The sequence below is a fragment of the Squalius cephalus genome (genome assembly GCF_949319135.1).
Source record: "Squalius cephalus genome assembly, chromosome: 4".
NCBI classification, from domain to species: domain Eukaryota; kingdom Metazoa; phylum Chordata; class Actinopteri; order Cypriniformes; family Leuciscidae; genus Squalius; species Squalius cephalus.
Window position 1 is genome coordinate 20,592,060 of NC_137125.1, and position 13,922 is coordinate 20,605,981.

The following is a 13,922-nucleotide window of genomic DNA, read 5'->3' on the forward strand; positions in this document are numbered from 1 at the left end:
TATCTCTCTCCCAGTATATGAGTAGCGTGATGGCTTATCAATGCATTCAATCTCACGCCGCTTTTACGTGTCCAATTGAAAGGGATATTAAGTTACTCGACTTTGTTGGAACGAAGAGACTTACTTCGGTCAACCTCGTCTCTAACTTGAATTTCAATTAATATCGATTCTGTAATAAAGAAATAATCCATTTTAAGAACGTTTAAAAAACAACAACACGATACCTAGGTGAATCGATTTTTTCTCCCAGCACTAGTGAAGTCACTCAGAAGCCAATACGGAAGAAAATGAATAGTTGAATAAAGTCTTTATTTTGTTTTTTTGTGCATAAAAATTATTGTCGTCACTTGATAAACTCGCCAGAATAAAATTGCCTAGAAGCCTATTGAGGAGTGAGCCAGATCTCAGATTTCATCAAAAATATCTTAATTTGTGTTCTGAAGAGTCTTACGGGGTTGGAATAACATGAGGGTGAGTGATTACTGACAGAATTTTTTGGTGAACTAACCCTTAAACACCGTTTTCATTACATTTAAATGCTTATATGAAAATATGTGTTGTTGTTTTTTTAAGCTATAATGTAGCGTTTAAAAATGTATGATAATCATATGAAATGTTCTACTTTTTGATGTGCTGTAAAAGTGTGCACTTATAATTCACATGGTTGTGTTAATAAAAAATAAAGTTGTACAAATTCTGCAGAATTTTTTTTCTAACCTTAAAATAACATTTTAACTTGAAAGAAAGTGGACATTTTAATGTTCTTTGAATGTTGTATTGTTAATAACATTTTGGGGGAAAGAACGTTTCAGGAATGTTATGCTTACCTTAAGATGATGTTCCAGCAACGTTATGCCAATGTTCTGGCAATGTTATACTAGTCTTAAGATAACGTTGCATGAACGTTATGCTAACCTCAAGGTAACGTTGCATGAACATTATGCTAACCTTAAGATAACGTTCCATGAACGTTATGCTAACCTTAAGATAACATTCCATGAACGTAATGCTAACCTTAAGAATGTTCCAGTAATGTTGTGCTAATGTTCCAGCAACGTTATGCTAACCTTAAGATAATGTTCCAGCAACATTATGCAAACCTTAAGATAACTTTCCATGAACATTATGCTAACCTTAAGATAACGTTCCATGAACGTTATGCTAACCTTAAGATAACATTCCATGAACGTTATGCTAACCTTAAGAATGTTCCAGCAATGTTGTGCTAACGTTCCAGCAATGTTAGCTAACCTTAAGATAACGTTCCATGAATATTATGCTAACCTTAAGATAACGTTCCATGAACGTTATGCTAACCTTAAGATAACGTTCCATTAACGTTATTCTAATCTTAAGATAACGTTCCATGAACGTTATGCTAACCTTAAGATAACGTTCCATGAACATTATGCTAACCTTAAGATAACATTCCATGAACGTTATGCTAACCTTGAGAATGTTCCAGCAATGTTGTGCTAACGTTCCAGCAACGTTATGCTAACCTTAAGATAACGTTCCAGCAACGTTATGCTAACCTTAAGATAACGTTCCAGCAACGTTATGCTAACCTTAAGATAACGTTCCAGCAACGTTATGCAAACCTTAAGATAATGTTCCAGCAATGTTGTGCTAACCTTAAGATAACATTCCAGCAACGTTATGCAAACCTTAAGATAATGTTCCAGCAATGTTGTGCTAACGTTCCAGCAACGTTATGCTAACCTTAAGATAACGTTCCAGCAACGTTATGTAAACCTTAAGACAATGTTCCAGCAACGTTATGCTAACATTCCGGCAACGTTATGCTAACCTTAAGATAACGTTCCAGCAACATTATCCTAACGTTCCAGCAATGTTTTTCTAACATTAAAATACCATTCCAGCAACGTTATGCAAACTGGACATTTCAACATTTTAAGAACGTTTCAAGTCGACGTTCCCACAACGTTCTTAGAACATATTTTTGTTAGCTGGGAAGAGGCTCATGTTGTTGCATTGACCACAGAGCTATCTCTAAAATATTTTTTTTTTCATTATTCAATTTATTCAATTTAAATTCAGTAATTTCAGTATTGTGATTATGAATTCGTTCAGTGTTTCATTAAGTTGGCTTGAGAAAGCCAACTTACTGAAATCCTATTTAAACTTATTATTATTCTTCTGAGACTAAATTTACAATTCTAACTCCACCTAGAGCTTTAACTCTACAAACTCCAAACTCGGGTCAGACCTTCAGACTGTTCTGACTCGGTATGCTATATCTTTTCAGACTGATTTGACTTTCAGTTTTCTTAAAAATTAATGCGCACTGCTCAAATTGAGCCAAGACTACGGTGGCCCGTTAGTGAATAACCCAAAAACTCAAATCTAAACTCCCTGAAGCCCTAGACTCAATTAAACTACTATTCTGTGTACTAATAAACTTTATCTATCTATCTATCTATCTATCTATCTATCTATCTATCTATCTATTTTCAAACTGTTTTTATCTATCTATCTATCTATCTTCAAACCTTTTCTATCTATCTATCTATCTATCTATCTATCTATCTATCTATCTATCTATCTATCTATCTATCTATCTATCTATCTATCTATCTATCTGTAGTATCCTGGAGTATCCACTAGGTGTCATCTGTATATCCCCTCCTCCTTAATGAAATCATTATACCGAATCTGTTTTCAGGATTCTTTGAGTAGCAAGTTCAAAAGAACAGCATTGATTTGGAATAGAAATCTGTCATTTATCAATTTAATGCATCCTTGCATGCTATAAAAGTATACAGTTATTAAATCATAGTGATTCCAAACCTTTGTAATGCAAATCCTAAGTGATGAAAATGACAAGAATGTCATGTTTAACATAGATTCAACAAAGTTTAAAGGTTTCATTTTTCAATATTTCAAGTCAAAAGTGCCTCTATAATTGAAGCCCAAGCACATACATGTTTATGAAACTATGACTTGTGAAATTTGTAAATGAGTGTTTGTTGTGCAACAAAATAGATCATGGATTTGTATCAATGATCATCATATGTATCATCTAGCTACACAGTGCAACACATGGTCAAAGAAAGAACACATGACAAAGAGAAACATCAGTGTAGGGTGCAATGTTGAGAATGTGGACTACTGTGGACTTCGACCGAAAACTGGAAGTAAATACAGGTATTTGCGCTGGCTGAATAAACATAATTTTTATCCATATCTTTCACATTTATTGCAGTCAGATTCACCATGTTCACTCTGAAGGAATCACTCACATGGCTGGGCACTTGTAATGACACATCAAGGATGTTAAGAGGCTAAAAGCAGGTTTAAAACTTGCCCCATTTAAGTCAACAGGGTGCAAATTTTAAAAAGAGGATAACACGGTGTAGGCAACACCGATTTTTGTCGTTGTTCTCTGTACTGACAGCACTCCAAATTTACAAAGAAATGTTAAAATTGACCGGAGTTCTCCTTTAACATACATGCAATATATAAATATCTGTTAGGTATTTTGAGCTAAAACTTCACATACACACTCTGGACACATCAAAGACTTATTTTACATCTTGTGAAAAGGACATTATACCACCCCTTTAAAAGATAGTATTTTGTTATTATATAAAAGATAGTATAATTATATTGTATTATAATTTATTTACAAAATAGTGCACAATGTATTCAAATTCACAGGACCATGGTGCCACATATGTAAACCTATATGAATACACATAAACATATAAAACAAAGAAACATATAACCATATAATCTATATAAATCTACATCACAGACAGCAACATGGAATCAACGTGTGCTAGATGTGGATAACATATAAACCTATATAAACCTACACATAACTATAAATCTGATAAACCTACACATAGCTACATATACTTTACAAAAATACCTTACCTAAAATGTTAGACATATACTTGGATTTACACATAAAACAACACATAATGCAGTGGTACAGAAGACAGTGCAAAAGAGACATTCAGGGCAAAACAGGGTGCAAAATGAAAGAAAAATAAGTGTCCAATGCACATACAGTTGGGAGACACGAGAATATTACTGAAGGTGGATGGTTTGTAAAGCCCACTCAAATATGCTTGATGCAGTCCTCACGCTGTGGGCAGTAGAACACAGTGTCACATCTTTGTGCCACTCTTGAAAACAGTCCTGTTCAACTGAAGATATAAGTGATCATTGGATGCTTGCCATTTCCACAGTGTTTGTTGCTTTTTACCACGTACTGTTTTGCAACACAAACAGATCCGGTGACCAGCAGTGTCACCATCCCTGCCATATCTGAGGTCAGCTCAGCTCCTGGAACCAGTCAATGGTCACTACTGGTGCTGCTTTCTGACACACTATAGAGCTCTGTAATAAGTTGTTTCATAAACTCTTTATATATAACTCTTTGAGTACAATGAAAGCACTGGTGGCAGCAAAGTCCAAAGAGTGTAGAAAAATCTTTCTGTACCACTTCATTGTTTTGTGTTGTCATGTAATACTGCAACAGCTGATCTGACAGGGGTCTGATGGCAAAAGTATTAATTGCGTGAGTCTCATGAGAATTCCTGAGAGTTGGCAGCCCTGTACATGTGACACCAACATACAGTATTTCTCGTATTGGCACAGAATGCATTTTATATTATTTGAAGCACGAAATGAAACTAAGCAGGAATGTGGCTCTCCAGGAGGGATGAAAACCTACTTGTCAAACATGTAGACAAACCTGTTTTACACACGTCACTGAAAGACAGAACCAGAAAACATTTCATCTCATCAGTTTAGGGAAAGAGAAAGGCCTACATAACATTATATTTTTAAAAGTACAGTATGAAACTTTCTTTTTGCTCAAAATTAATATAATGAGCAAGTACATTATGAATCCATCAGTCTCATGCTGTGAACTGTCCTAGTACCTGCTTGACTCGTCATATACATAAACAGAGACAAGTAGCTCTGGCTACGATGTTCTTCTGCAGGACACGTGCAGTTTTATTAAACACTAGAAGTTAGGTAGTGTACTTTTAACACTCTGGGGTCTGAGGTTTTTCCCAGGGAGAAAAAAAGCGAGCGACATACTTCAGTGAAACACAGTTGGAGATTTTAATCCTTGCTTATGAAGAATATAAGCCAATTATAAGTAAAAAAAACAAACAAAAAAACAACAACAGGCAGCCCTGTAGATGTGACACCAGATAATTCTTGTATTGGCACAGAATTAGTTTTCTTTTATTTGAAGCACGAACTAATCAGGAATGTGGCTCTACAGGAAGGAGGAACCTACTTGACAAACTTGTAGACAAACCTGTTTTACATGCGTCACTGAAACACAGAACCAGAAAACATCAGTTTAGGGAAAGAGAATAAAAAATATCATTGTCCTTTCATAGAATATGGATGGGGATTTACATACAGACCTTGTACAGTGGGGTGGGATTAGGGGGCTTGCTTGTAAGTGGTTCACATCCTATTTCTATGGAAGATCTTTTGCAGTGGAGCTTGGAAATTCTACTTCGTCTTCTCAGCCTGTTTCCTCAGGGGTTCCTCAAGGCTCATGTCTTGGTCTTGTTTTATTTTCCCTATACATGCTCCCTCTGGGATTAATCTGCCAAAAATATAATGCATCTTACCATTGTTATGTTGATGATATCCAGCTATATGTGCCCATGAGATATAATGATGACTCCAACATTACAACTATGTTTGAACGAAATAAGAGCATGGTTGCTGCTAATTTTCTGTAGCTCAGTGAGTCAAATGCTGATTGCTGAATGCTGAAATGCTGATTTTTTGGTCCACCTAAGTTAGCCAAACAGCTTTCTTTACATCATGACCCATTAGCCACTAATGTCAACACCCAAGCGAGGAACCTTGGTGTAATTTTTGATTCAGAGCTGAAATTTAATAAAGAAGTCAATGTCGTGGTCAAAAGTAGCTTTTATCAATTGCGTAGCATTGCCAAATTAAAGAGAATTCTGTCTTTTAAGGACATGGAAACTGTCATTCATGCTTTTTTTCATCCAGGTTGGATTATTGCAACTAGGGGTGTCGCAATATACCGGTGTTGGCGATAATCGTGATATTCAAAACATGAAATATCGACATCATGTTAATTTAGAGTGTGACAATATACCGGTATTGGCGATAACCACGATGTTTAACCCTCTGGGGTCTGAGGGCTTTTCTGGGCCCTGGAGGTTTTCTGACATGCTCTGACATTTGTGCTTTTTTCAGTTATTTATAAACATGTTAATGGCAAAGGTGTAAATTCACTCTATATAGCACAAACAGGGCTACCATAATATGCAAGCAACATGCATGTATATGTTTGAATTTTTAAGAGAATAATGTTTATGCGTGGTTATTGAAAAAAAGAAAGTTGCTGAAATAAGACCACAAAACACATACTAAATATGTGTCCACAAGACTTTTGACTAATGAATGTTGTCGCTTCGAGTTCAGGCTTCAAAATGATGTGAAAATCATCCCGTCTAATCGTTCACACACAATTTAAATCAATGTATTGTTTTATAAGACAGGTTTTGCTTGGAAAGCCAATATGCGAGGGGGGCGTGTACGAGGAGTGGTTTACACCTGAGAATACAATGTCCAACCCAGTATGCGTAATGACTCGGCATAATGAGCCATTCATTCAGGTGTGACACTTCAGCCACAAGAATGAATGCAAGGACAAAAGCAGGGCTCTCAAGTGTCATGCATTGAGCGTGACAGTCACTCATTTCGGTCTTTTCTCACGCACTCCCGCCACACATTGTATTTCTCGCGCAGAAAAACTATTTATAATATATTAATATGCCGCAGCGCCCAAAAGTTATCTGGTCGCGCCGCTCTCACTATGGAAACCGGCAGGAATCAAGTGCGTCTCCCCTGGAGTTCTTAGTCGAGCCTGCCACTTCTCAGCCAATCAAAAAAAAGAAATAGGCTACACAATAGCCAATCAGAAAATAGCACTATTGTATCTGGGTAAGATTTAACGCAACAACCAATGAAAAAAAGCATCCTGGAATTGTTCACCATCTTCCTCGTTCACCCACAGAGGAAACCACTGGAGCTCCGAGCATCACTTTGAGCACAAAGTAAGTAATGATCTCCTGTTACAACAAATTCACAACTTGTTTGACACAAACAATGACAACTTGACTGCTGTTAGAGAATGTTTCCCAGATAATTAGCATCAGTTTTTCATGAGTGTCTGTAAGTTAGCCAACAGTTTTACAGCCTGTTCACTGACAACATCTGCTCAGAACACTGACAACATCTGCTCAGAACAAGTAGTCTAGGCCTAGTCATATTTTCGTTATCACACGATGACTGACATATTGTCACATTATAAATATATCTCTCTTCAATAGGCTTAATAATTTTATTAGCACTAAATTAATTAAAGTGTATTGCATAGTCGATGTTATAGGTCACTTTTAAAATCATGTCATATTTTATAATTATATCCTGGCCATGGATGCATTAATCATTGCATCTGTCTTTCAAAGATGTAAGGTAAAAGGCAACTAAGCATCCTTTCATTCACCCTGAGAGGAAAGCCCCCCAAAAAGGCCAGGTTACAGGATGCTGGCCCAGAGAAGGTGGCGAAAATGGTAGGCACATTGTGCGGGATGTGACAAGGCACATAGAAAGTAAGGGGCATCAGGCCAAACATCAGGCACTAAAGTCAACCAGCACAGTCAAAAACTTTTACTTGCCAGTGACTGCAGAAATGAGTGTGCAAGAGGTCAAGGTACATAGCACATTAAATCCAAAAGGTTGATTACATTGTTCATGAATACCAATTCTATGTTTATGGCATATATGAGACAATCACACATTCATGGATGCCCCTGCCATATAATCCATAACACTGCTAAACACGCTGGGAAGAGGTTTTTGGAAGTAAGTTTCAACATGTTTGCTTTCCATTAAATATCTGTTAAAGGGGCATTATGCAAGTCTGAGTGTTTTTTCTCTACGAGCTCCCCCTAGTGTCTGGTAGTATAATGCTTTCAAACACTCTGTCGTAAAAACGAACTGTTGTCCCTCCCCCCTCGCCACGAGCAACCCAGCTGATCAGCTGTCAACCTAGCTGAGCAGAGGAACCGGCTATTTCAAAACCAGTTATGTCTACCGAGGCAAGTAAAGCAATACTTTCTTTCCAACTGATGCCGATTTTTTTATTTATTGTGTTGTCATGCATACTAGTATTTTTACCGGGAACGAACGATATTAACGAGGCGAACTACTGCTTTCGTGTTTGTTTGTTTGTTTGTTTTTGGGAGAATGGGCATGAGGATAAAATATATATATATATCGGAGGCTAATATTTGTCTAAAGTTATATTAGCAAGGTCTATAAGTTAATCTGGTAGAATGATGGTTTACCTTTGCTTGTCTAAGAAAACATCAGAACGTTTTTTCTAGCTCGATCATGATATGTGCAACATTTTGCGCGTCTGATATTGCCTACTATCAGACGCGTTGACTTAGTGACATAAAATAAAAGTGTAAGTTACACAAATAAAACCGACAGAGGAACTGACAAACAACTACAGAAATCAAACGTGTTTGCTATGACAATGCTAACATCAAAGTTATAGTATCTAGCGTACTAGTAAGCCCCTAACAGACAGCGATCATAATAAAAACCTTTACAGACAATAGCAAATATCCTGAGGTCGCAATTACTTGAAATTTAAATATTAAACACAGTTTATTCCAAAGATACTTAACTTACAAGTGCAACAGCAAGAAGGTCAGCATCCGTTTTGCAGGCTTCTGTTTCTCTCAGTTCTCACCATTCTGAAAAAGCCGGTCCGATATATTTACTCGAGTCTGACTTCTTGCTCGGTCAGTCTCCCGTTTCCTCTTTCGTTGGTCCTCCGACAAAGATTTCCTAGCTTTCTGCTTCTTTTTTACAGGCTCAGCCTCAGCCATAACTCAATCTATCGTTGCCCTTTGCTTATAGCTAGCCCGCCGGTGCTTGAATAGGGGCGTGTACGTGTGCAGTGCCGTCAAGCAATTCGTTACATCGCGAGACCTGATATCACGCGATACTTCCTGACACCGACCCGCGTCCCAAAGTTGCAAGTGAGTTTTTTCCGCTCTCGGGCACCAGGGGGGTGCGAAACCACCACCATTCAACCCGAAATAAGTAATATAACCATTCCACTGACTCCGAAGCTGTTCAGTTAAGGTTAAAAAGTTACCTAGTGTCCCTTTAAGCTAAGGTGAAGTAAATAATTTGCTGTATAATGACATAATATATGTTTGCGCTCATATCATTTTCTGCAGATATCTGGATTTGACACTGAGGACCTTGTGGTTGACGTTGGATACTGGTTTAAGGGCAGCACAAACCGTAAAGGTTACTTGAAAGGTTTGTAATTCAATTAGCTCCAGTGTTATACACCCAAACTGAGGAAAAATTGGGTTAATTTTGTTTGTTTTTCTTACATATTTTACCAGAATTTTGTGAACTCCATGGCAGTGATTAAATGGAAATGCTGCTGTACATTTCTGTGAGGTGGCTGAGTTTGGAGATGTGCATCACCCGCATTCTGCAGCGGTATGGCCCACTCACCAGCTACTTCAAATCTTTAAGTAAGTCACACATTATATTTTGGCACTAGTTCAAGATGGTTATGTGAGACACCTAATACTAACAACCTGTCTATTTGCCAGAGCCGGCCCTAGACCTTTGGGGGCCCTATGCAAAATTTGGTTGGAGGCCCCTTTGATCATTTTAAAGGGTTAGTTCACCCAAAAATGAAAATTCTGTCAGTAATTACTCACCCTCATGTTGTTCCAACCGCGTAAGACCTTCGTTCATCTTCGGAACACAAATTAAGATATTTTTGATTAAATCTGAGTGCTGGATCACTCCTCCATAGGCTGCTAGGTGACCGAAACTTGCTGGCCCAGAAAAGTTATTAAAGAGATCGTTAATATAGTCCAAGTGACTACAGTGGCTCAATCTTAAGTTTATCAAGCGACGAGAATACTTTTTGTGCACAAAAACAAACAAAAATAACGACTTTATTCCACTATTCATTTCCTTCTCTCTGGGCCTCTAGTTGGTTCACGTAGTGTTTTTGCACTGCGCGTCTGTGTTGCACGTCATCACGCATCACACACATGACCAGCTTCGGCCAATAGTGAGCCTACGTGGTGACGTGTAACACAGACGCGCTACGCAAAAACACTACATGAACCAACTAGAGGCCCAGAGAGAAGGAAATGAATAGTGGAATAAAGTCGTTATTTTTGTTTGTTTTTGCGCACAAAAAGTATTCTCGTCGCTTGATAAACTTAAGATTGAGCCACTGTAGTCACTTGGACTATATTAACGATCTCTTTAATAACTTTTCTGGGCCAGCAAGTTTCGGTCACCTAGCAGCCTATGGAGGAGTGATCCAGCACTCAGATTTCATCAAATATATCTTAATTTGTGTTCCGAAGGTGAACGAAGGTCTTACGGGGTTGGAACAACATGAGGGTGAGTAATTACTGACAGAATTTTCATTTTTGGGTGAACTAACCCTTTAAGACCTAAAGAAAAGCAATGACTACATAATAACTATATGGTACATATTATTATTATTATATCTACTATGTTTGATGTCTAAAACAAAAAAAATTATGATACCACTGACTGAGCTGAGTGGCAGTGCAAGACTGAACACACACTGAGGAACTTGCTGAATAAAAAGACTGATAAAGTGATTTTCACTGACCAAATATAATTTATTTGACAACAGAGTTTAAGAGTCACAAACTACAGCATATATATATATATATATATATATATATATATATATATATATATATATATATATATATATATATATATATATATATAATTTAAATTAAATAGAGCAAATAGAATAACATTTAAATAAAATATTATATAATATAATAAATAGAACATTCAAATGTTTGAATTTTTCAAATAAACAAAACAATAACATCTAAAACACCCCAAACAAGATCAATAGTAACAATAATAATAATACAAACAATAAGAATAAGGTAACATTTCAATAGAACTATTCAAATCCAAACTTATTTAGTACTTATGTATTTGTGTGCGTCTCCTTGGGAAAAAGTAAGTCTATTTCTAGGTTAAAATAAAACAGAACTTACCAACATTGTTAGCTTCTTGAGTGACATGACTGTGTTGTGAACTAGGAATATATGTGGTTGATGGAGCTGCAATGACATAAAGAAAATAATTATATATAAAGGTAGAATTAATTTTTAAAATGCAGAAGGTTATCATTTTACAACCCCTTTATACTCACCAACAGCTGGTGCTTTGTTTACTGGTAGCATGTAACTTAACGTTACTTTAAAAGTGCTCCTGGACATAAGGAATAAATTAATGTTAACGTTAGCCCTTTAGTGTAGAAGCCAAACTGGGTTTATATTGCTGTTAAATGCTTTAACACCACATCGAATGATATAGGCATGATACTAAACTAATTTCATGCAGCAGCATGTTATTAGCATGTAAACACTGTAGCATAATGAAAGTTAATACAAGCACGATTTTGGCTAATGTTAATATGAAGCAATTCCTAACGACTTTTGTTAGTGCAGATAGGTTAACGTTATCCATACAGGTATCGGAAAATTAGGCTTACATACCTTTATCTTCTTGTTTCTTCTCTTCTTCCAGTCTCTTCTTTTGACGTTTTTCATGGCCAGAAAGATGTTTTCTTTTCTTGTCAGACATCGTCAACGTCGGAGTCACTGTCAAGACTCGCGGTCGCGGGAAAATTGCCAATCGTCATAATAAATAAATAAATAACTACTATGCTTATGATGCCAGATAAAGAGCACTGTAGGCCCATTTCTTTTTATTTATTTATTTTATGTTACTTTTGATGTGTGATTTTTTTTTTCACCCACTAGCTAGCAGTGACTCTAGGGGGCCCTCTGCTGGTCACGGGGCCCTTTGCAGTTGCAAAGGTCGCTTAGTGGCTGGGCAGGCTCTGCTATTTGCAGATGAGAAACAACCAAGGTTCAGGAGGCTGGTGGAGGCGTTTTCCAATCCCCTGACGGAAGTCTACCTCCTGTTCCTTCAGGCCACATTCCCAGTGTTCTCTACACTGAACCTCCTTCTCCAGGGAGAAAAGGCATCCATATTCCAGCTGTATGAAGAGGTAAATGGGAGGATTGGGCTATTTTTGGCTATTTTGATGTCTCCTTTCTTAAGTGCAACAGGTTGTGTTACTTTGTCAAGAAAGACAATTAAGCTAATTTCAAAACAGCTGACATTTTTTTGATTCTGTGCACTACATGTGTCCCTTGATAAATTACTTGTACAGAGTGAAAAAATAACTTAATTATCTAAACTTAAATCTACTCATAGTCATTGAACTGAGTAGCAATTGCATTAATAATGCATTTTAATCTTTTTTTGACATTACATTTTGCAGATGACGAAATTCATCAAGAAACTCTGTTCGAGGTTCATGGTACCAGCAGCACTACGAGGAGGAGAAGTCCATGACATCCCCTACAAGGACCCACTGCACCAACTGCCAGGTAATGCTTTGAAGTCACATAGGGAGATAAACCTGTATGCTTATTCACAACAAATACACCTTTTCTATGGATTGAGTGGTCTTTCTGATGATGGAATATGGATACAAAATTTTAAAAAGTATGGTATCCCAATAACAATATATTCACCCCTCTGCCATTTGGTAGAGCATCAGAAACAGCACTAGTAGATTCAGAGACAGCTTCTATCCTCAAGCCATCAGAATGCTGAACTTTACTCAACCATCTTAACTCTCCTAAAATCTACTTTCTATTTTTAAAAAAATTCTGTAAAGTTGAGATTACTTTGAGCACAACAAATTTCATGACTGATAAATGTTATTTATGTGTATATGACAATAAACTTGAAACTTGTATAACCCAGAGATATCCTATAAGATGCCTGTATTTGACTAGCTTTCTCTATTTCTTCTGTCTCACTGATAGGAGAAAAACTCAATGTGGGTTTCACCACAAGAGCTACGCTAAACAGGCTCCTTGAGGCTGGAGAGGTCACATCACAGAAGGCTCAACAATTCCAGCAGGCAGCACTGGCCTTTTTGGTCGGAGCTGTGGATTATGCCATGAATAAACTCCCGTTGAAAGATGCTCTCCTGAAGCATGCAAGATTTATTGATGTGCAGCTAAGAGCTGAGTGTGGGGTTGAAGATGCCCTATACTTTGTAGACAGGCAAGGGTTTTCACATGCTGATTATATATTTTTAAGATTAATGGTCATGATCACAAAATAAATCTGTCTCTCACTGTATTCTTTTTTATTTATTTTATTTATTTATTTTTTCATTTTATTTATGATTTTTGACAGCTTACAACAACATAGCACAATGAAACTTCTCTCTGCTGTGCCTTTTTTTTTTCAAACAACAACAACAAAAACCCCAACATAGAAGACAACATAATTAAACATTTAAGGTTAGCCAATTAAGCAGTTTAAATACCATTAAACAAAACCAACAAAAGACAAACAAAACAAAATATAAATAACTAAAAATAATAAATAAAATAAAATAATGAGTTTAACTAATAGGATCAGATTTTTAGCAGTTAAGCTATCACATTTAAGACGTGGCTGATTTTTCATGACATGGTATAGTGCACATTTTGAAAGTTTCCATATATTTTAAGAATGGCTGCCATGCTTTATTAAATTTAGACAATGAACCAGTTAGAGTACATCTCATCTTTTCCATGTTTAAAAACCTCATAATGTCAGCGATCCATTGGTCATGTGTTGGGGGATGTTCCTGTTTCCACCTTAAGAGTATGAGACGCCGCGCAAGCAAAGAGGCAAAAGCTATAGCGTTTGAATAATGTTTAGTTAAAGAAATGTTAGAGGGTACTACC

General features: G+C 36.8%; 1 long non-coding RNA gene across 1 annotated transcript; it reads right to left on the minus strand.

Moving 5' to 3' along the window:
* Positions 1–11,155: 11,155 nt before the first annotated feature.
* Positions 11,156–11,764, minus strand: LOC307157913. Its single transcript, XR_013821124.1, has 3 exons — positions 11,658–11,764; positions 11,312–11,370; positions 11,156–11,219 (listed from the first exon to the last, which is right to left on the minus strand). It is a non-coding gene; the product is annotated as an uncharacterized lncRNA (long non-coding RNA).
* Positions 11,765–13,922: the final 2,158 nt, after the last annotated feature.